We start from the raw sequence: 22529 nt of genomic DNA, 5'->3' as shown, positions 1-22529 counted from the left end.
TAGTTTGCATAGCTAGAAGGATGATAATCCTGTTTTTTACTGAATCCTAGAAAACACTGACTGCTACATATCAACACATTATCTCCCATTGATCTAAGCTGTCTGCCTTTTCTGAGGCATGAACAAAAATAAGTGTGCTTTAAAATCTGTTAGTTAAACATGTTCCTAAATTATTTTAGTAATATAAGTTTCATAACTTTCCTGTAGAACTGTTAATTTTTATTGCATTTTCAAGTCACTGCTTTCTTTTAATGCATGGAGACTCCTTTGATATCTTTAGTCTAAAACCATAAAATTTTTTATACTGTGCAAATTATACTTCCTTGGGGCAAATGTTGTATAAGTTTACCCCCACTTTGAGAAAGATTTTTTTGAAGGGTAAATATTTTTACGTAGGCTTGAATATAATCAAGTAATTAAGTAAAAAATTTACTTAATCAAGTAATCTGGAATGTCTGTGCTTCATAATAGCTGGCAGATTGTGGTAAATTTTCGGATTTGCCCCAGAGTTGCCTTAAGTTGGTGAAGAATTGATGAAGAATAACATGAGCTGGGCCCTGTGCTTATCTTGCACCTGGCTTAGGCCTGAAGACTGAAACATATCTGGAGTGAAGCGAGTCCTCTCAGCTGATGTTGTTTCAGTGAGGAGCAGGACAACATTTGCATCTCTGCACCAGCCACTGGCCTCACTCCCCCTTCCCTGTGGGAAACAAGCCTTGTTATAAATCTGGTTTGTTAAGGAGATAACGAAAAAAATCTCTGTTGAAGGTCAGAGAGCCTCTGCTGCTGCCTCAGAGGGTGGAGGAGGACCCAAGTGTTTATTTTACCTTTGGTATCAACTATAAATTCTGACCAAAACCAATCTAGGCTCTGATTTACATAATAGTTTTCACCCCCCTAAGAACGCAAATGAAGAAAAAAAGAAAACATGTCTTACACGTATGACAATGGTCACCAACATCCCAACCTATAACAGGCGACTGTTCCACCCCTTTGGGAAGGGCAAAAACTATAGTATAAAAGAAGGGCAGTGTTGGTGGCACAGTGGGGGGGGGGGGGGGAGAAAGATCTCTGCTTGCTTTGGATGGGTCCGTAGGTTCTGCCTCTTCTCCTTTTTTCCTGACGGGCCACTTTGGGTAAGTTCTGCGCTTCGAGATGTGTTGGGGCAGATGTGGGAATATTTATATATCTGTGTCTCTAGATAGATTATATTTTATATATATGTATTTTTTTAATATATGTATCTATCTATCTATCTATATATGTATATATATATATATTACATATATATACACAGACCGATAAATATATGCATGTATAAAATATGATACATATTTATCATATCATCTGTACACCTCTAACAGATCTCCATTACTGCACCCTGATACTCTGTAGCTAGTGAATCATCCCTCTGTTGTTCCAACGAACTGATCCATGAATTTTTTACGAAACTCAGGTGAATTCACATGCAAGTTTGTGATTCTGGGTTGTGCAGGTTGTTCATGAACTCGGCCATGGCCTCAGGAGAGGGTGAACTGCACCCTCCGTGAGTCTGTGATCACAAAGTTCCCACTGAACGTGACCAGGCTGATGGTGCCAAATTGGCTGAAAAGAGAAAGGGAGCCCAGCTGCTCCCAGCCCCTCTGATCTCTGAGAACCAGCTGGAACAGAGGGCTGTTGCATTCTTTCCCTGCCAAAGTTCCATTCCCTTATCGCAGCGCTGGTTTCAAAGAACAGGAGAAGCAAACATACCTTTTTGGTGATGCGGAGCGCAGAAGAAACCTTTCGTCCACTTTACTCCCCTACCTCTAACAATAACTTTAGTTAGTCTCCTGCTTGGAGAATTTTCTTCTGTTACAGAACATTTCATATGCAGAGATTTTGCCTAATACAGGGAAATATTAGTTATTAAAATTACAGTTTTTGTTGCAAAAACTTTGACCGGACATCTTTTAGGCTCTGCTTAAATTTCCTTTGAAGCTGTGCAAGCCTGACCTACTTTGCATCATTTGAGCTTTACTGGAATCATGAAATTTGTCTGCGTACAGCCAGGAATTCTGTCTCTTGAAGACAGCTGGCTCTTTGACAGAATTCCACATCCATTTTGATGTGAAGTTTTCAATGTCCTTAAGTTGCACATAATACTGAATTTTCAAGGGAGTAGAATACACAGTTCACACTAAAATTTGATGTCCCTCTGCTCACAGGCAAAACCTCTTGGATAAATCCTTGCCTAGTATGTAACATTTGCTGTCCAGTGACAACTAAGTTGCAGTTTCCTTAAAGAAACTGATTATTATCACATACACAAAAAATGAGAAGCTAATGAAAATAACTTTGTTCAGAGATTTGCAGAAAAGAGGACAAAAATGGGAGGAAAAAACCCCAAAATCTTCTTTCCCGTAAGAGGGGAGTGGTAATACTTTATTCCATGTTTGGGAGCTGCAGAATATTGGCAGTAGGGCTTAAAGTGTTCTTTGTCAGCTGGGAGGGCTCACAGACAAGAAATATTGCTCAAAATTTATGCGGAAGATTGGTAGAGAGGTGCACGAAATTCTCCCTGGCCCCTAAATATATGCTGTCTGAAGTGAAGAGCTATTATTCAAAGGAACCCTTGAAAAGAGAGGGTGTCAGTTAAAATTTGACTTTGAGGGCTTTTTATGATAGTGGGAAAATGGTTACACTTTGCCTAATTATGTAGAATTTTGTGATACCATGCTGTAAATTTCAGATGAGGGAATACCTACAATATCCAAAGATTACAAATACCTACATGTTATTAAAGAGAATATTTTTACATTCCAAGTACTCCTCTTACCTATTACAGAAGGATAAAATAATGCTGCTTAGAAGAATCTGATTTCTATTAAGCTATTTCCCAATACACTGTGAGTTGGCACCATGACACGAGACAAAATGTCAGATTTTACTGCAATGCTGTTTATAGTTTAATTACATTCCAATAAATAGGGTAACTAGCAGTCACTCTCAGAAGTTAATTTTATCTGTAAGACAGCTTATTCTGATTGAAGAAAACAATAATATTAATTTACGTATTTTAGCCAAGACTGTAGCCCCTGCATGCTATACCATGATGAAAATAACCAGGCTGGATTTACTTACTGCACGGCAGGGATGGGGGGAAGTAAAAAAATCACAATAAATCACATTGCACTACAAAACTGTCAGAGTTTTCTGTACTGTCTGGTTCAGATGAGAGTATCAGTCTCCAGTCACAGAGAATACTGGTGTCAAACCAGCAAAGGGTCCTTACTGGAGCACACAAGTTAAATGATAAAAGTGTAGCAGTTCCCTTGTTCTCCTGTGACTCACAGGGGGTTTAAGATGAGGAAGGATTTCTCCCTAGGCATTAGCACAGGCACCCTTAGATGTCACTGTGCTGAAAGAACAGGCAGTGAGTGATGCCTAACGCAGGTATTTTCTGAGCACCTGGCTGGTCTCAAAGGAAAATGTTCTTTGCTTCTCACACTCATCTGCCTTTGTCCTTCTTCCTTGATTACTTCAGGGATCAGTTGTGTGGCTTTTTTTTCCTTGAGCTTAATTCCTAGGTTCTGCATGATGTTATAGACATGATCTGGTTTTGCTTTGCACTTTCTTTTTATTGCAAACAGGTGCTGTTTCTAAACTCCAGGCAGGCAGCTTCTTAAACTTCTGTCATGCCCATTCAAACAAGCACTCTTTTTTCCCCCCTGTAGATTTGCCGAGAAAAGAGGAGTGTCCAAAATTATCTTGTGAAGTGCCTTCAACTCCAGTAAACTGGCTGAATGAGAAGTGAAAATTGTCTGTGTGGAGCTGGCAGCACTCAGCAGATCAGCTGCGCAAAAGCAGGGCTGGCCTGTTTCAGTTCTGTGCGTGTGCATGCGAGAGAGCTGTGTTCTGAAAAACCCCCCAAACCAAAACAACAACAACAAAAACCAGACAACAAACAAACAAATAAAACTAAACTACCTCCCCCCCCCAAAAAAAAGCCCAAAAAAAACAACCAAAAAACCCCCCAAACAAACAAAATTAAAAACAAAACAAAACAACCCTCCCCCCCAAAAAAACCCACAAAAAAACCCAACAAAAAAACAAAAAAAAAAACCCAAAAAACCCCCCCAAAAAACCCCCCACAAAAATGCTGGAACGTAGTGCAAGGAGAATCATTCTCATAAGGAGAATCTTATGAATTGTTATTTTCTTCCAGTAGCACTTAATTCAGAGGTTAGGGTGCCCAGCTGCAACTCAAAAGACACAGAACTGAAGTAACTGCTAATTTCTATTAATTTCTCCCTTTTATGGTTCTTTTCCCCCCATATAATTGTTTATTGCTTGATTCAGTGTAAACAATTTTCTTACCTTATGAAGGATTCCCAATCTTTTTATGCTTCTAGTATATTGCTGCAGAAATGGAAATGTTTTCTGCTGGTATTTACATCAGAAATTAACTGTGGAATTTTCATGTCACTGGAAATTAAAAAAATTATTTTCATTTCAAACAGGAATGAATTTGTTAGCCAGAAAAGAGAAAGCTCCTGTTGAAAGACATTTCTGAGATTTAGGAGTCCTCTCTCTTACAGAATTCAGGTGAGACAAAAGGTAAATGGAAAATATGTTAAATGATGATAAATTAAATCCTACTTTGGCTTAATGTTTTTTGGATGTGCAGAATATTAAAAACATATTTTATAGCAAATGCATTGCTATAGTATGCCACGGGCAGATAAGAAGATGATGATGTAATGACAACTTCTGGAAATGATATTAGAATTTGAATAATAACAAGAACTCTGTACCCTTTCCCTCCAGATGATTCTGTGCAGTACTTTAAAAACTTCTGATTAACTCATCCTCTGAATACTTTGGGACACTTGGTGTTTTGGACCATTAAAACATTTGGAAAAGACATGTGAAAAACAAAAGGAAAAACAAACCCCCCCCCTCCCCAAACCAAACCACCACCAAGAAACAATGACAATAATCTGTGACATTAAATACATAAAGTTCAGCTACAGCTTTGATGATTGTGCAACTTTAATATTATGGTGTCCTGAGTCACAAGAATACATTAACTTCATCATTTTCCCTAGGATTGTAATGGAGGGTCGCTCCAGAGAGAGCAAAGTAATCCATGACTGATGCTTTCTTTCTGTTTTTCTCTCCCATGGCAAAACATTCAGTAGGATAAGGTCTAAGAAGAAGAAGAAGAATCCTGTTACATAAGGTGTGTGCAAATAATCTCCCTCACAGAAAAATTGTGGCTCATTGCTGACAGTCTGTGCTTTCAGGTTTCAAAGTTTCTTCAGAAAGACACTGTATGTTTAGATGGAATGTGATATATATATATAGAATTTGGGTTGAGATGTTGTGTTCTCCCCCCCTTATTTTCACTTTTGCTAGGTAAACCTTCTTCTTCTGCAAGACAACTTGAAAAGTATAATTTATTTAATCACTTGTTGCTTGGATACTCTTAGTCTTCTTTGACCTAGAGCAGCACTCCTAAATCAAGCTTACACAAGTAGAATGAAACTCTAAAGTAGCTTTAGATTAAAAACAACCATAGCATTGCAAAGGCATTTTTTTTTTTCTGAAGAATTACATAAATCTGTTTTTGTGATGGGATTTTGTTCTCTGTTCTTCTTGTGGTACAGTTAACAGTCCTACCAGCTAGAATACAATACAGATTATTTTGTTAGAAATAGTTTTCACTTTCTTTATAAATAACCATTCTAATAACTATTTATTTTCTTTTGTGCTCTTGGAGAACACCACAGAGACACAATACCTTAGGAGTACTGTACACACTTCCCCAAGATTAAAATTTGGAGAGCAAAGAAAAATTTCTATTTCATAACCAAGTAATCTGCAAACAGTTGAGAATCACTTGTTTTGCTAGAAATAATATTGAGCAGTTAAACCATATTTTGTTATATAAGAGTCTTTAAAAGACAGATTTCTCTTTGAGAGAAAAATACTAATTGTTGGGAAGCCTAATATATGCTTGTCTATATCATGTAGGTAATTTTAACATTGAGTATTAGATGTGCCTAATAGCAGGTCAAGTGGCATCAATGCTTTACATTCACCACTAACTGTGTCCTGTTGGACAGCTAGAAAATGAAAAGAAAATTAAAATCTAGAAATTAAAGAAGAGGGACTATACATGCATCATCTAATTAAACAACCTCATTATTTCCTGGGTTATTTATTCAGTTCAGGGTTAAAACCTCACAGACTTACCAGGTGGTTGATGATTGATCCAAAGAAATGGAAGAGGCTCCCTTACAGAAAAGGAAAAAAAATCCATCAAAACCTGCAGAATTTTTCCATGTCTTTCTTCCACTTTTGCCCCATTCAACAAGATTTTGAAAAACAACAGGAGAGGAAAAAGGCAATTATTTTCTTGGAAAACTGGGAGCTTTACTAACTAGGGCACATGAATGTATGTGATAATGTTACACCAGTAATTAAAAACCTCTCTCACATATAAAGGATGTATTTTACAGAAGAAGGGGAAGGTGTATGAAACAAACCATAAACTGGGATACAGGGTAGTTTTGCTGAAAATTACTCACAGACTTTCAGTGCAGAGGAGTTTGGTGAGTTGGGGCTTTGCCAAACTCCCCAGGTTGTTGTGTGGCCAGGTCACCTCTGCCCAGTGTCTGGGATAACCCTCTTACCCTCCCAGCCTCAGCAAGGCCTGGATTTAGGGCGTTCCTTGAAGGGACCTACGCCAGCCCACTGAAAAATTACTGGGTGAATGAGCATGAAATTTGGGTTCCCTGAAGCATTAACAGCAAGCTACATTCAGGATAACATGCCTGGCAGAATTGCCACCTAAGCAACTGTGAAATAATTGCACAAAGATTGAATTTGAAGCCCAGGTACTAATTCTTTCCTTTCAGGGACCATTGCTGACTGGCATGCCATCAATACATTGTTGTAAGCAGTTTTAACACCTTTCAGATGCCCTTGCCTCTGTCTGCAATCCTTCACAGCATGACCTGGAAGAAAAAACCTTTTTAAAATAGGTTCTTCCCTGGATCACTGAATCAGCCATTTAGCTCTAGTTAAAACCAAATTCTGGCTTTGATAAGCATGACTCTAATCATCACAATAAAACAACTGGTGAGTGGTGAATCAAGATCACAGGAGATAAATGTGGAAGGAGATGAAGTAAATCGTTGCAGTCAACCACAGAAGGGTTTTTTACCCCACTTCTCTCTCTTTTTTTTTTTTTTTTTTAAATCTAACTGTATGCCTCCTCCCTTGAGAGCCCATGGCAAGAATTAGTGACTCAGATTTAAAGTCTTTTCACCTGTACTATGCAAAATGAAAATGATGAAAAAGGTATTACTTTCATCTCTCAAAAAATGTGACTACAGGAAGCATGCAGATCATCTTAACTTTGCATTTTAGAAATGTTCTTTCCAGTATCACAAGCAAAAGTATTCTTAGCTAAAAAGCTGGTGGAATAATTTTGAGTTTTTCAGTAATTCTAACTATAGATTTTTTCCCTCTCATTCAGAATCTATAATTTTTTTTTTCTGGAGAGGCCTTATGTTGTCTTCTCTTTTAAAGATTGACAGAAAAGCTGTCATGCCTTTGGCAGACTATCATTCATGAGATCAATATTAATCCAGTTTTTAGTAGAGCAATTAGAAAGTCAAATATCAGAGATAGTGTAGTTTATCTTAGCTTGAACTGAGCTGAATATAGAAGCCATGAAAATGAGGATCATTTTATTTTTAAATTTATTAGAATGACATAGCTGAACAAGTTCCTGCATTTGTGGCCCTCTGCATAAAGTATGTTCATAAATTACATGTTAACTCAAAAACCAGATAGTTTACAGAAAAAAAAGCAAATTGCTCTTGTTTGAATCTCTCATTGTGTCCTGACAATTTCAGACTAATGAATTTGCACCCTAAGTGACTTAAAGCAAATAAATAACATGGTATTTCTCACCTTTAGGGCATATTCTAAGGGAAGGTTTTAATTTTTCTGTCTGTTTTTTCTTGGCTATTTACAGCTTCTTTGGAGAAAATAAGGCAGCTTTTATCATGTTAGTGATAACAGGGACTTCTTGAAGGTGTCATTGCTCTTCTTCTTCCTCATCAGGAGCTGTTTCCCAGAGTAAGGAAGGTACAAGAGTTTTATGTGCCTCCTGCCATCCAGGAATTGCTTTATTATGACTTAGGTCAGCTTTATGCTGGCATCTGGGATGCCTCTTCCTACCCAGCTCCTCAGCACAAGCCTCTGCTCTAGTGATGGTTTCAGAACAGCCTTGAAAAAGAGAGATTTTTATGTGCAAGAGCCTGTAAAGTCTTCCCAGGACTACACCAGGCTGCAAAAATTTTGATCAATTGTGATCACGTGACAGGAAAGTTTTATAGATCTCTTATTAATGTTTTTACTGTGCTTTATTCAAAGCATTAAATCACTGTTGCCCATGCTTGGGAATACACATTATTGTTGTTTCAGGTCCCACTGACTACAACATGCACCGCTCAAACATGCTGGCTGTATCTCAGCTTTACCAAGCCAAGGGAAAAGGAACTGTTTGCTTAGAAACAGCACTGTGGTAGGATTTAGCTGAGGTGCAATTTTGGTTTTATAAGCTTTACAAATTAATTTGGATTAGGAGAAATTGAGAAAGCCTTAAAAATTTTCATTTGATGCCACAACTACTTAGCTCATTTTTATCTATCATGATGTATAGGGCATGACATCTTTTTATGCTGTTCTTTAACAATAAACAGTTCTGACATAGTCATTTGTTAAATATATGTACAGCTGAGACAGGATAAAGTCTGATGGGCTTGAAACAAAACAGGTAATGAAAATTGATATCCACTATTTTCTCTCCTTATCCACTGTTTGCTTTGATAGGTGTTTGAAATTACAGGTTCTGTATTTCTGATGCTGAACACAAGCACAAGATGAAGCTCGGTCTCACCAGGGGATTCTTCAGTTTGCATTACCAGAACAGGGACAATGGGGAGGGTCAGCAACTCAACAGCAGTACTGTTAAAATAAACAGTCACCACTTCCACAAAGGCTTGCAAAACTGGACACAAAATCCCTGGGAATAAATATGACACACAGTCAACAGTAATTGCCACTTTCCTGTATCTTTTGTTTACCTCAGTGTTGCCTCAGAGGTGAAAGTAGGAGGCCCTTGGGTGAAAAACTAGTAATTTGGGTGCTGAGGCTTTTTTTGTTTGTTTTTTGGGTTTTGTTTGTTTGTTTGGGTTGCGGGGGTTTTTTTGTTTTGTTTTGTTTTGTTTTTTTGTGTGTGTGTGTGTGTGTGTTTCTTTGACCATAGTGCTTGAAGGCAGAACAGAAGATTTTGTTGCTTTTCAATTCTGCAGAGTTCAGAAATTTTCTCAGAGTGCTTTGATGCTCAGTGTCCAAGTGGGAAGGGGAAAACTCCATGACTGGGAGTTTCCTTTCACCAGGAGAGGAGCCCTGCTTCCCATCCTATCTGAGTTAATGGTTTAGTTACCCACTTATCTGACTTCCTGATTTTAAATCTGCCTAAAGGCAGATTGTGTGAAGGCACTTTCTGCACCAGAGTTTTGCTCTGTTCAGACAAATTAGTGATTAGTTTCCCTGTGTACTGTTAAATGAGCTGCACAGTGTGCAGCAGCTGAATTTGACTTTTGGGTATAACTTTATGACAGCACTTATGGAAACAGCATTTGTGGAAATCAGCTTTTAGAGACTACAGTCCAGAAGGATCTTTATCACTATCACTTGCTATAAAAGATGTCCACATTTTGCTTTTTAAGTGAATTAGTTGGCTGAGAATACCTTTTGTCATTCCATTTTCCTCATAACTTTTATCTTGCTCTTGACATCCAGTACGATATTATTAGGATGCCTTGTCACTAGCAGGTTATTTGTTTAGTACTTTAAAATACAGGAAGAAAAAAAAGTGGCCAAGGATGAGACTGAGAGCAAGAAAATGAAAATAGATTCAACAGATAAATGTTGAGAATTGGTTTTAATAGGACTACTGACAAAAACTTAGATATAAGACATTTTCTGGAGAAAACAGTATGCTCAATAGTGGAAAAAAAATATTTATGGCTTTAAGACAGCTTTTCAGAGCATGCATCCAAACAGAGACATGGCTCTGCACAGATGCTGGGAGCAGCAATGAGGGTTCGCTCTGCACTGAGATAAGCTGAGCTTTAAGTTTTAATACCAGGCTTACAAAACAGAGCACCCTGACAAATGGAGGAGCAAAGTAGCTCTTGTTTTGCAAAGTGTAATTGTTTATTTTCATTGCTGCTGGAGCACTGCAGCAAGGGGATGATTTACAGGCTATGACCAGCCTGGGCTTATTTTCTCACTCATGCAAATGACTTCTGTGTCAATTGGTCTCTGAGTACGTCGTCAGCTTCTACTTTCCCAACTTCTAATTAGGTAAACATCATTAACAAGGAGGGCAAGGCCATGAGACAAGATGCTTCTCATGTTCCAGGACAAAAGCTAATTATCTGAGTTCAAGAGAAAAAAAAATCAACATCATGATGCAGTTTAAGGTAATTGCTCACTCTATACAACTCTGGAGCAATTTCCTCATGTTTTAAGACTGTTATTCTGTTCTCTAGTCTAAGTGACCGTGATTTTTTTCAGTTTTTATCTAGTGAGTACCAGGGGTTTTATTTTTTCCTGAACTCCTTCAAGGAGTTCAAGATATAGTTTTCTCTGCTTTGGTGTGGCCAGTTTGATTTGTGTCATCCACTGTTTTACTTGCTTGTTTTGGAGCAGCAGAGCTTTGCTGATACATTCTCAGACAAATTAAGTCCCTTTTTAAAGAGCTATTGACTGGTCAATAATTCCTTAAATTAATTTATGGAGTTGATTATCTCTGCTCACGCAAAGAGGTTAATTGTATCACATTGGTGATTTACTTGATCTTCCTTTCTGCTGCTCATTTATTATTTTCTTTGTGGAAAAGCTTGTGGATGTGTGGATTTAGAGTGTGTGTGTGTGTGTGTGTGTGTGTGTGTGTGTGTGTGTGTGTGTACTTTTGGGGAGAAGTCAGAGCAAGGGTTCTGTCTTGGGGTCAGGAAATCAAGTAATGAGAAATATTTTGGAACAACTCATCATCATGTGAGGTCTTTCTCCTTATTAGTTTTTTTAAAATTACATCTTAAAACTGCCAGAATGGAGGGGAGTTAGCGTGCATCCCATATCTAAATAATTTTAAGTGAAGCTTAACTGACCCAGTGTTTTAAATTGTAAAGAGCAAAAACACAAACCAGATTTTTCAAGAGGCCTAGTTCCTTAAAGGACACCTGGAGATGAGATCAGGGTCAAGGATAGGGTTGCCCTGAGAGGCTGTGGAGTCTCCCTCAGTGGGGATATTCCTGAAGCACCAGGACACAATCCTGTGCCCCGTGCTCTGGGAAGGCCCTGCTGGGGCAGGGAGGTGGGACCAGCTGACCACTGTGGTCCCTTCTGAAATAAACAAGGGCCAAGAGACTTCTTCTCCTGTTTAATGCCTTTATTAAAAGTGATCAGCTCAGGATTGGGTAGCTCGGCGGGGCTGCAGTCTCCCGTCGTCTCTCCCAAGGCGACTCAGAGGAGGAGGATATGCACAGCTCTGTCCACCAGGGGCAGAGCTGGGGATCAGATCCTCTTGGGAGCCTTTAGGGCCTGCTGATCCCCTCAGATGGTGCCTCGGTCTGGCTCTCCAGAGGCCCCCAGTCCTGGCTCGGGGGATCTCGAGGACAGGGTGAGGAACGATGAAGGTTTCTCGCATCTCTGCAGGCTCAGCACTTGGTTCCTCACGCCTAGACATCACTCCAGTCTCTCAACTCTTAGGTGGCTCGTTGTTTTTGGGGTTTCTCCATGAGTTTGGAGATGGGGGTCCCACAAAGCATTCTGGTCTTGCGAGTCACTTTGCATAACCCCCCCCCCCCCCCACCTTCTCAGGTATCTTCTCTATTCTGAGAAAGGTAAAACTTAGCTTCGGGCAAGGTCCCCACCCAGGAGAAGGGCCATTACCTCGCCCCAGCCAGGGCTTTTACTAATACAAAAACAACCATTAACGACAACGACCCGTGATTACAATAACAAAACACACAGAACTTGGGCAGGGCCAGTGGTCTGGCTGCCTTTTTGAAACTTTTTCTCATAAAAAATATTAACCGAGTTCTTGTTCATAACACCTTCCAGCCTGGCCCACCCTGTGGCTCTGTCATACCTGATGCTAGGAAAATCTTATTTGGTTTGGTTTGTGCCAAGCAGCAATGGTTGTAATCTGAAAAGGGGAAGAATCTGATTCAAAAAAAGCTAGAAGGAACTACAGTGTAGTGGATCTGGCAGAGGGGCAGGGGCCCAAGGCAGCTGTGAGAAACAACTGGCAAAATTTTCCCTCCTGTCTCAGGAGGTTTTCAAGACACATCTGGATGTTGTGTGATCCTGAGCTGTCACTCTGAATTTATCTACCTGAGTAAAATGTGGGTGAATTCAGTCAGCTGGTATTTTCCACCATGGCTGGCAATTTGCAAAAATGATCTTGAAAAATTTTTTGGTGTATTGTCTTTACCCTCAGTGATGCAATTCCATTTAAAATTTTCCAGCCGTGGTGTCTTGATTGTTGCCTGAACCAAGTGTATACACACCGTGCTACCAAAAGCAAATGGTAAAGGAAGGAAGCATAGACAAACATTCCAGCTGAAAAATGCTTTCCAGACCTTTCAAATACCAAACACTTCACAGGGGAGGAACGGACAAGTTTCCAAACTATTTGCTAAACAAAACAGAGGCTAAATTCTTTATGAATAGGATTAATAATTGAATAGTCAGTCAGCTTTCGTTCTAATTTTCTTTCCCTCTGCTGCATTCCTGTGCTTACTAAATGATTTCAGAACACAAGTTCCCAGGTGACCAACTTTTCTCACACCTGGCAAACCTCTAAAAGTCAGAGAGGGGACAGACACACCTCTTTGGAGGTCAGGTTCATGATTTAGTTTATTATAAACAACATTCCCTACTTTGCTCCTGGAGAGGAGGGAGTAAGATGGAGTGTAGAATAGTTGAACAAGGAAAGAGGGAAAAACAGGTGAGGGGAAGGTAAAATATGAAATTATGTTTGCAAACAAGAAATTCCTCTGTTTTCAGAATTAATTCAAACACAGGCACGACCAAAGCTTTTGATGTGAAGGAAAATAGGATGTGAAGAGAACAAAAAAAAGATGCAGCAGTTAAGAGAAAAGAGATGGTTGGACTTTTGGATGTAAAAATAAAACAAAAAGAGAAAAAAGCTTTGTTTTTGACAAACAGAAAGGAACTGGGAAACTCTCCATTTCAAAATACAAATTAACATTGTGGCAGATAGAATAAATCAATAGTTAGGTAATACAAATGTGCATTGGTATGTATTTTCAGGGGATCTTTGCATTCATAGAAAACTGCAAAAGAGAGCACCCCAACAGCTGCACAAAATACAAATCAGAATTTGCCAGTGACTGGGAATTGGAGGATCAGTGGCAGGAAAGGGAATGTTGCTGCTGCTGCCCTTGCAATTGGTGACAGAGATATTTTTCTTTGACATTATGCTAAGAATAGGTTGAAGGGACATGTAAGTATTTAAATGACAGAGAAATGTGCCCAATCTTTCCCATTTTGTATTTCTTTCCTTTCCTTTTAAAACAGGATTTTTTTAGCTTGTTAATCTGTCTGAATACCTGAATGTCACCCCAGCCATTCTGATTTAGTCTATCTAAGCCACTCAAATTATTCCTTTATCTGAACTCCTCAGTCATTCCCCCCCCCCTTTTTTTTTCTCTTGCACTATGGTATAAGAAAAATTTTACCTGATTTTATTGCCCCTGATTCCAGGATTTCTGGATTTTCCCATTATACATCTTTGCTCCTCTCCCTCCTGTTCCTCTCCACACTGCCAGTAGCTGCAGGAACACTCAGTGTGCTGAAATGGCAAAATGTTTCCAGCCACAAACTTTATTGGCCTGCTCTGGACTTGGGAGCTGAATTCAAACAAGAGTTTGGCCTTCAGTGCAACAAAATGTTGAGTCAAGGGGAAAATGTGATCTTTTGCTAGGGCTTGTTTCTTCTGCTTCCTGCAAGCCTTTGTTCCTTAGCAAGTGAGGTAAATTTAACATGTGAATGCTTTTCATACTACATAACAGTTTTGCAATTTTTTAGTAACTTTTACAAATTGTATGCTGCCACTTTGAGCCAGCTAGAAGAAGCCTTTTACTGCTCTGACTCTTTCCCTTTCATCCTCTTTGCAAAAAAAAAACAAAAAGGGATCCGACTGAGTTCTTATATCTGTTTTTTTTTTTTCCCCTGCAATGAGAGAAGAATGTTAAGGATGTAGGCCTACTTTTTGAGATAGATCCTAAATTATAGTTCAGATTCATTCCCTAGAAAGGGAAATTCCTGATGAGAGCATGTAGGAAGAAACAGGAGCACCCCAAGTCTTTGCCTCTTCCACAAACCAGGACTGTGTCACAGCAGTCACCAAGTTTCACTGAAGAAGTGCTCAGAAGACAACTGAGCAACTCTCTGGGCTGATAATGAAAAGTAAGCGGTGATGTGTTTCAAAATGCCACACTTTTGGTGTCAGCAGGGGTTGCCATCCACAGCACTGATTTTCCTGCTTACTGCAGTGACTTCTGCTCTGCTGTGTCCGAGGAGCTGGGTCCAGACTTGCTGGTGTGGATGTGGAAGTGCTACCCAAGTAACCTGCAGGGCTCCGACCGTGTGAGTGTCACCTCATGGCAGGGAAGGACATCAGGAGCAGCTGAGCTGAGAGGCTGGGTCACAAAAGAGAGGATGTGGCTGTAGGCCAGGAGCCTGTAGGAGTTCAGCAAAGGGTTAAGTGTCCAGCTGTAGGTGGCTACTTCTGAAATCATCCCAACAAAATTCTCCAGGGCGGATTTATTATGCCTTGGTATATTATAAATAGAAAAGGAGGTAAGAGGGAAGTCTTCATCACATGGACAAGATTCTTTTCCCCTGAAAAATCCCTCTTTGAACATTGTTTCTTGGTCACATTTCTTCCCACTCCCTGTGGATATGCAGATGTTCTGCATATTTGCCTTTATCTCATGTATATAAAAATAAGAGGGTTTGCAGTTGGTTTTGGTAACAATAAATACCATCAGCTCTCTTTTTACTTTATTTTTCCACTGAGAAACTTTGGTCATTCATGTGTTTGGATTATTTCTGAAACTGGAGAAAGTTTTGTTTTGGAAATACCTCTTCATTTTTACCTCCCCTTCATCTGATTTCCTCCCCTTTCTTAGTTCAGCTATGCTACATTTCCACCTTATTTCCACCTTATTTCCTCCTGTCAAAGCCCTTTCACACTGTTGCAGTTTAATATACCAATTATGTCTCTTACAGCAGCCCATGGACTCAATTATCCCAAAGATATTTTCCAACTTTAGTGATTATGTGATTCTATAACAATTCAAATTCCTAAATTTTCATGAGTCTCTTGAGAGGGTCCATGTCCTTTATGGGATGTCCTGGGCAGTGTGTTAAGATGCCACATTCCTACGTGTGACTCCAATTTCCTCCAAACACCATTGGGCTCACCAGGTTCCTCCCTGTGGGCTTGAGGAATTCTGGCTTGCTATGATGGGAGTGTTTAGAAGACTGAAAATCAGGCCACTTTTAAGCTTTATTCAATTAATTTGTTAACAATGCCCTTGTTGCTGGTGGCCAGTTCTCACACCACGTTAATCAGCACTTGTTAAACGCTCAACCATTAATTAAACAATTGCATTCTAAATTAGCTGTGGCTTTTACAGCTGATGCCAAACAGGTAGTCCAGAGGGTTGTAGTCCCAAATTGGTGCTTGCCCTGAAATGAAGGTGAGTGCGGGTGAGAGAGCCTCAGGGAGAAAAGTCAGAGCTAAGCTCAATTTGATTTCCTCCTTCTCAGGTCCTCCCTCCTCATGACTGTATTTATCCTGTCCACAGGTGGAGGGTTTCTCTTCTGCTCACTGTTCCATTTATTTGGATTTTTTCTTCACACTCATCCTTCTTGTGTAAATTTCCCCACTTTTATTGCCTTTTGGCATGATCACACCAGTCACATCCTTATCCAAAACTGTGCCTGGCTTCCAGGATTACAGAAACCTTGCATCCTGTTGTTATTCCACTTTGGTACACCTATATCCAAGTCCAAGCCAAAATGACATTAATTTTATGCAGATTGGTACTTCTGTGATTTGTAGGTGAGCCTCTGCTCTGGCTGGAGTGCTGACACACCTGTGAATATCCACCCTTTCCTCACAGAGCTGGAGGAGTGCAGAGAGGGCAGCAGATTTTCTTCAGAATCCAGAGGTTCATTCCTGAGTAATTTAAGGAGAGGGAGCAGGTGGGAAGTCAATTTTTTTTACCAGGGTCTGTTTCAGACAATTCCATCTGTGCCAAGGAGCTACAGCCAAGCCTGGCTGAGCCCTTCAGCCGCAGCTGAGGCTGAATGGAAGTGGGAATCTCTGGGTGAGTAAAGGAGTGAGAAAAGCAAGCACAGGGCAGAGGGGGGAAGAGCACATAGGGGCAGGTGCTGCCAGGCAGCCTGGAGCTGCACAGGACAGGTCAGAGGGTGGCCTGTCCTGGCAGGCCTCCAGGTGAGAGGACTGGGGTGACATCAGGCCCTGGGGAAAGGTGCTGGAGTGTGTTTTGTCTTTGTTAAAACCTGCATGGGTTTTAACCAGTACAAATTAAACTTCTCTCCACCAAGTCGAGCTGGACTTGCCTGCAGCAACAGCTGGCAGGCAAAATCCCTGCAGCCCTCTGGGCCCACAGAGCTTCCCATCCCACTTCCCTTCATTGTGCTGAGGGTGACTGGCAGGGATGGATGGATGGATGGATGGATGGATGGATGGATGGATGGATGGATGGATGGATGGATGTTCTCTCACCCTCCACAGCTTTAAAGCTGAAAGAAGCTGATGCTGGAGGCTTGTTCTTAGAACGTGCCCTGTGAGATATTCTGCCCTGCTGCCTCTGATTGGGAAGAACTGGAATTGGAGGCCCAAGTGGGTGCCTTCACTCCTATCTTCTCAGAGACTGGGGGCATGGCAGTGTGTGAATACCTTGGGAGATGGTCTCTTCATGGCATATCATTGCACATTATTGCTTTTCTAGTTAGCCTTGGCACCCCTCAGATTTAAGAGAGGGTCAGTATATAATTCGTATTTTCCGCCAGAAAAGATGAAATAGCAGACTGCAAACCCTGCAGCTGAATCTGTGGAGAGGGGCTGATGGCAGCAGTATCTCCTACAGAATTGCTGTTGTTGTTAACCCATTTAGGAAGTTGGATTTTATATCAGTCATAAATTAAAGCATTTCCAGTAAGTAATGCTTGATACTTCATAAATACTTCATCAATTAAATGCTCCTTCTGATGCCTGCAAGCTCAGATGTTACACTTCACATCATTAAAATCCTCATTTATGACCTTTGCAGCAGATAAGTCATATCCTCTTTCAGCTGATGGATTTTATTATTAAATCATTATATGTAAAATTACTGTGGGAAGATATTTGCCTTACGTGGTTCAAAGACATGCAGAATCACAGACCAAGAGCTCCCATGAGCTCTGACAAGAAGGAACTTCAGTGTCTCCTTATTTTCAGGAGTTGAGTGCAGCGTGTGCATGGGACTGGCTTTATGCGTAGAGCTGCCACATGGCTAAAAAAAAAGAAGGAATGAAATAATGTTTAAATATTCTGTGTGTTTGCATCAGCGTGCTAAGAACAGGTCAGGTTTTGTTTCCAGCACAATAAAAGGCTCAGTGGCTATGAGAAAACAGAGAGTTGTGTAGCTCAAATCTATTCAGAGTGGCAGCAGACCAGGACTTCTTGTGAAATCATTAGGGATAAAAGGGTGGGAGAGAAGTCTTTCTTACTGAAAGCAAAGGGTCAAAATAGTTTTGAGAATATCAGGAGTTGCTTTGACTTTAAGCAAAAGAACACTGTGTTACAATTCCTGTGCACTGTACAGAGCTTCCTAGTTTTTACTTTACATCTTAAGAGAAGATGTTATGAAATGTTATCTGCATTTAACAATGCTCCAATTTATCATTCAATGCGGACTGAAGTCAGGTTACCATGAAACTACTTTACAACAGGTTCCTTTTATGAACACTTCATGGACATGAATAGCACTAAAGGCACCATCAAGTGTCACAAAAATTATGTAACAATGCACCTCTGAATGCAATTTTTATGTGTCACCATGTGCTGCTCACACACGATGAAGTGAGGTTTCTGACACATCACAGCGTGGTGTGAGGGATGACTTTTGGAGGAGTTTCTTCTGAAAGAACTCTTCTAAACCTGTGGACACAAGGGCACAAGAAAATCCTGTTTTCTTTCCCATGTGTCTTCTACCTAAGTAGTCTTTGCGCTTTTTGTGAGGCTCTTCCTTTAATGTTTTTCAGATCTGATTTTAGAATAGCACATGTTTTTTTCCTGAGTCATTCCTTTAAAAAATGCTACTCCCCGTGCAGTGACCTGAACAGCTGAGTTTGTGTTTGTATCCATCAAATGAGGAACGAACTACAGAGACTCCTACAGCTGATGAGGCACAGCCCACTGTAGGCCTGTCTTCTTCAAATTCACATTAGCAGCTGGCTGTGAGCTGGCACTGTTCCATGGACTTAATAGTTTCATAGATTTTAGGGACAGAAGGAGCCATTATTGCAATCAGTGTGCCTCTCTTCCCATGTAAAATGAACATCAGAATTTCAGCAGATTATTCCTATGTCAAGTCTGATGACCTTTACTGGAGCTGGAGCACATTACAGAAAAATAACTGTTTTATTCAAAGGATCAGGAAATGGGGTAATCTTCACTGCCATTCCTCCTAGCTTGTGTTCTAGGGGTTGATAACACTTTTCTAATAAAAGATGTGTGTGATAAGCAGCTTAAATTTTCAACATCTGAAGCCACTGTTTTCCATGTTCTTTCGTCAACCAGATAATTATTCAAGGTTTTCTTACATAGCCAGCTCAGGGTCTAGTCCCTGCTGGCATTGCACACATTTCATAACAGCTAAGAAGCTGGCCTGTTGTGTCTTAAGAAATGCTAAATATACATTAAGAGAAGTAAAAAACACATTAAAAGAAGTAAAACTTATGCCTGTTAAGAAGGCAAGCCCCAAACCACACACCATTAACTGTGTGGGTGGAAATGAGACCTGACATGTGGATTGTGTGGACTGATTTCAGCAGTGAGTTTATCTGAGAGCCTCATGAGCTCCACACCTCCCTGACAGCTCATGTACCTTGGTACTGACCCACGGCAGAGATACATGCCAGTCAAGAGCACAGCTCTTCACAAGCTGGTCTGACTGACAAGCCAAGCTCCAGCTGGTTTAATTTCAAACTGTCTTCACTCTGAAAGGGCAATATTACAAAAAATGCTGTTGCATTTCATGCTCTCTCTCTTTCTGTTTTGTAAATGTCTGCAAAAAACATCTTGGAGGACTTGGATTCAGGACCAGAGTCATGGAGTTAAAAGAGTGCTGAGGGGGAAAAGGCTTATGGCAAGAGGGCAGGTTTGTTCCCCAAGGTAGCTTTGTAAGCAACAAATTTACTTGCTCGAGGAGGAGGAAGCCTTGGGGACTGGATGTCTTGACACAAACTAGAGGAGAGTGAATTCATCAAGAAACTTGGGGATTTCCTCAGGCAGCTGACTGGTGGCTCCCAAGGACTCCTGAGACAGAAGAAGCTCTTTGTATAAAAAATTAGAGGGTAACAAATCCCAGAAAGGAAAGGAATGGAGGATGGGAGCTATGAAATGGAGAAGAGCTTGGAGATGGAGCAGCACAGTCCAGTGTCTGGAGATATGTTAGATTTTAATTTACTGTTTGATTTAAGCAAACTTAAAAATGGGAGCTGTTCCCAGCCACAGACAGGGAACACACAGCTGTGGTTGCATTTCTGAAGGCTGCCCTTAGCTGTAACCTAAAGATTCTGGTTAAATGGTTCTTTATAATTAAAGCTGTTAAAGTTTTCATTCTCATCTGGGTGGTTTTTGAGTTGTATTTTGTTTTGAATTTGAATTTGCCAAGAAGTCAAAGGTGCCCATGGTAAAATTCCGCTCCTGTTGCCCATGGATAAATCCAGAGTAAAGTGGGTGATTCAAACTGAGTTAGTCAGTACTCATAGAAAAACAAAAATGAAGCCATAATTATATTTTTGGAGAAGTTTTTCTCTCTCATGGCCTGTGCACTTGTGGAGCTGTCTGAACAGAGCACCCACCACGTGTCTCACAGGTAACCCAAGAGAGCTCACAGGGCTGTGGGAGGAGATGCTCCCTGCAGGGGCAGCCTGATGATCTGTGTGGCAAAGGGGGACAGAAACACGCTTTTCTGACTTTTCTCCTTTTTCTGTGCCACATCTCACACTAGCAGCTATTGACCCTGCACCGGGAGATGAACAAATCTGATATTCTGTCAAGGAGAGAAATAGTGGTTTGTTAGTAGCAGTGTTAGAAGCACAAGTCTGCCCTTAAAGACTTTTCTAACTGCGGACATCATCAAGGCTTCTAAAAATGGTCTTGTGTTTTTCCTCAGAGAGTTTTCTGTTGGTAAATTTGTAGCACTTAATGTTCTACATTTGCTTGAAACTTTACCTTGAAGAAAAACTCAGTGTAAATAGCATAAACTTTCCATGTATTTTGCTGCATAGAGATTCTCATTAGTCCCTTGTAGTGATGCATTAAAGGCTTATAAACACCCATCCTTTTTATAAACTAAAATTTTTTTAAGTTGTGTTTCTGAAAACAATGTATTCCCTCTAATTACTCCTATTTATATTTTTTTGTTAATTTGGATGATATTTATTCACAAAAAAAGAACAATTTTCATCTTTTGCCAGATACATTGTCTTTGCACTGCCCTAACACTTTCAAATACAGACATAATGTTGACTATTTCACAGCACTTTATCACAACATGCTAACAGGTTTCCTTTCCTTGTTACCTTTGACAGATCTTGGTTCTCTGCAGCTCCACATCCCACTAAAAGTAGAAAACATATTGTGCGGTCGTTGTGCACTAGTGGCACCCTTAAGAGCTTTGTTTTGGTAACCATGTGGGTTACAGCAAGGAGCTCAGTGAAAGCAGTAGAATGTTTTGCCATAAAATCTCTAGACCATTTTTGGCAAAAAACTGCTTTTCTTACTAATTTGTTTTATTCTCATTAGCACATGGATTGGATTGCTCTTCATCTTGTAATTATCAGGCACCTCAGGGCAAGGCAAAATTCTTCTGCAATTTTGATTCTGTTTATCAAAACCAAACATTGGTGGGGGACAGGGAACCTAGAATTCCAAATTCTAAGTGAGTGTTGAGAACCTGCTTTAGTTACTGGGATGTGTAAACTGCCTCTTTTATTACTTTAGTCATATTCTAAAAATACCCACATTTAAGCTTAAACTTGTGATTGTATCAACAGTGAAAACCTTGCAGCTGTGCCAGCCTGTTTCTGATTAATTTTAGATAAAATCAAAACCTCTGGATTTTATTCAAGAATGAAAAAAACCTAACTTCTGAAACATGAAATATCTTTGGATATGGGGTACCTCCTAGCCATACCCAGACAGCCTCACTTGGTCTCATCCTAGTGAATCCAGTTTTGTACTCTTTAATTTACCTGGACAGTTAGAATGTAACTGGGGTTTTTTTTGTCCGATTTTTGGGTAAGGAGAAAATCCAGGTCCAACATGTATTTGCAGGAGGAAAAGTCTTGCATATAAGTAAAATTATGTACCTGTATGAAAAAAGTCTCCATGGATTGATTGCAGCCCTCAAAATTAGTGAAGCAGAAGATTTCTCTTGTAGGTAGTACAAGCTTTAAGTAGATGTCTGCAGTCTTTTTCCTCATGAATAATCACTGAGCAGCTGAGAAAATTATTACAATATTATTATTATCAATCCCCTGCTAAATCCTGCAGATTTTTTAATATTCTGGCATTAGCCTTTTAGGTTTAATCAACAATTTTTACTCCTCAAAGCTATGATATCAAGAAGTATGTCAGTGCTCTGCTTTTTAAACATTTTAATAATCACTTTACTTCAATGATTGGGAAAGCATTTTCAAAATGAAGTTAGGAAATCTGGTAGAAGGATTTTAGATTATTTTAAAAAGCTTAAACCTTGCAGGTGATATTGCTCCATTACTATTTTAGCAGAATGTTAGCTGTAGTATTTCCATGGCTTCTTTCAGTATTAACTCATATGTTAACCAAAGATCTGAACTATTAAATTTTCAGTGTTAGATGCTCAAGTTGGACTGAATGGTCTTAAAAGACTTTTCCAATCTCATTTGATTCTATGAGTTATTCTCTGTTTTGGCTTTGAATAAACTAAACACATATGACTCAACATTATGCTTCCAACTTCCCTTTGCAGACAAGATTAGTATCCACTGTAATGTTTTGTAGATTATCAAAGGACAATAATTAATTTTAGCCATGGGTGAGCTCAGTGTATTAAACACCATGAAACAATGCACTAGAA

General features: G+C 39.9%; 1 protein-coding gene across 11 annotated transcripts in view; it reads left to right on the top strand.

Moving 5' to 3' along the window:
• Positions 1-1061: 1061 nt before the first annotated feature.
• LOC131571203 (uncharacterized) overlaps positions 1062-22529 on the top strand; it is a 48912-nt gene continuing 27444 nt past the window's right edge. For 3 of the 11 annotated variants that reach the window (XM_058823822.1, XM_058823823.1, XM_058823830.1), the window contains exons 1-3: positions 1070-1136; positions 4503-4587; positions 5181-5224. The gene's annotated coding sequence lies outside the window, so the exon portion shown is untranslated. Of the gene's footprint in view, positions 1137-4501; positions 4600-5180; positions 5225-22529 lie in introns of those variants that run through there. The other 8 variants (XM_058823820.1, XM_058823821.1, XM_058823831.1 and 5 more) reach the window with 5 other exon arrangements.

Source organism: Ammospiza caudacuta, chromosome Z (assembly GCF_027887145.1).
Source record: "Ammospiza caudacuta isolate bAmmCau1 chromosome Z, bAmmCau1.pri, whole genome shotgun sequence".
Classification (NCBI taxonomy): Eukaryota; Metazoa; Chordata; class Aves; order Passeriformes; family Passerellidae; genus Ammospiza; species Ammospiza caudacuta.
Note: the sequence above shows the minus strand (reverse complement) of the source record. Positions and strands in the feature narration are given on the sequence as shown.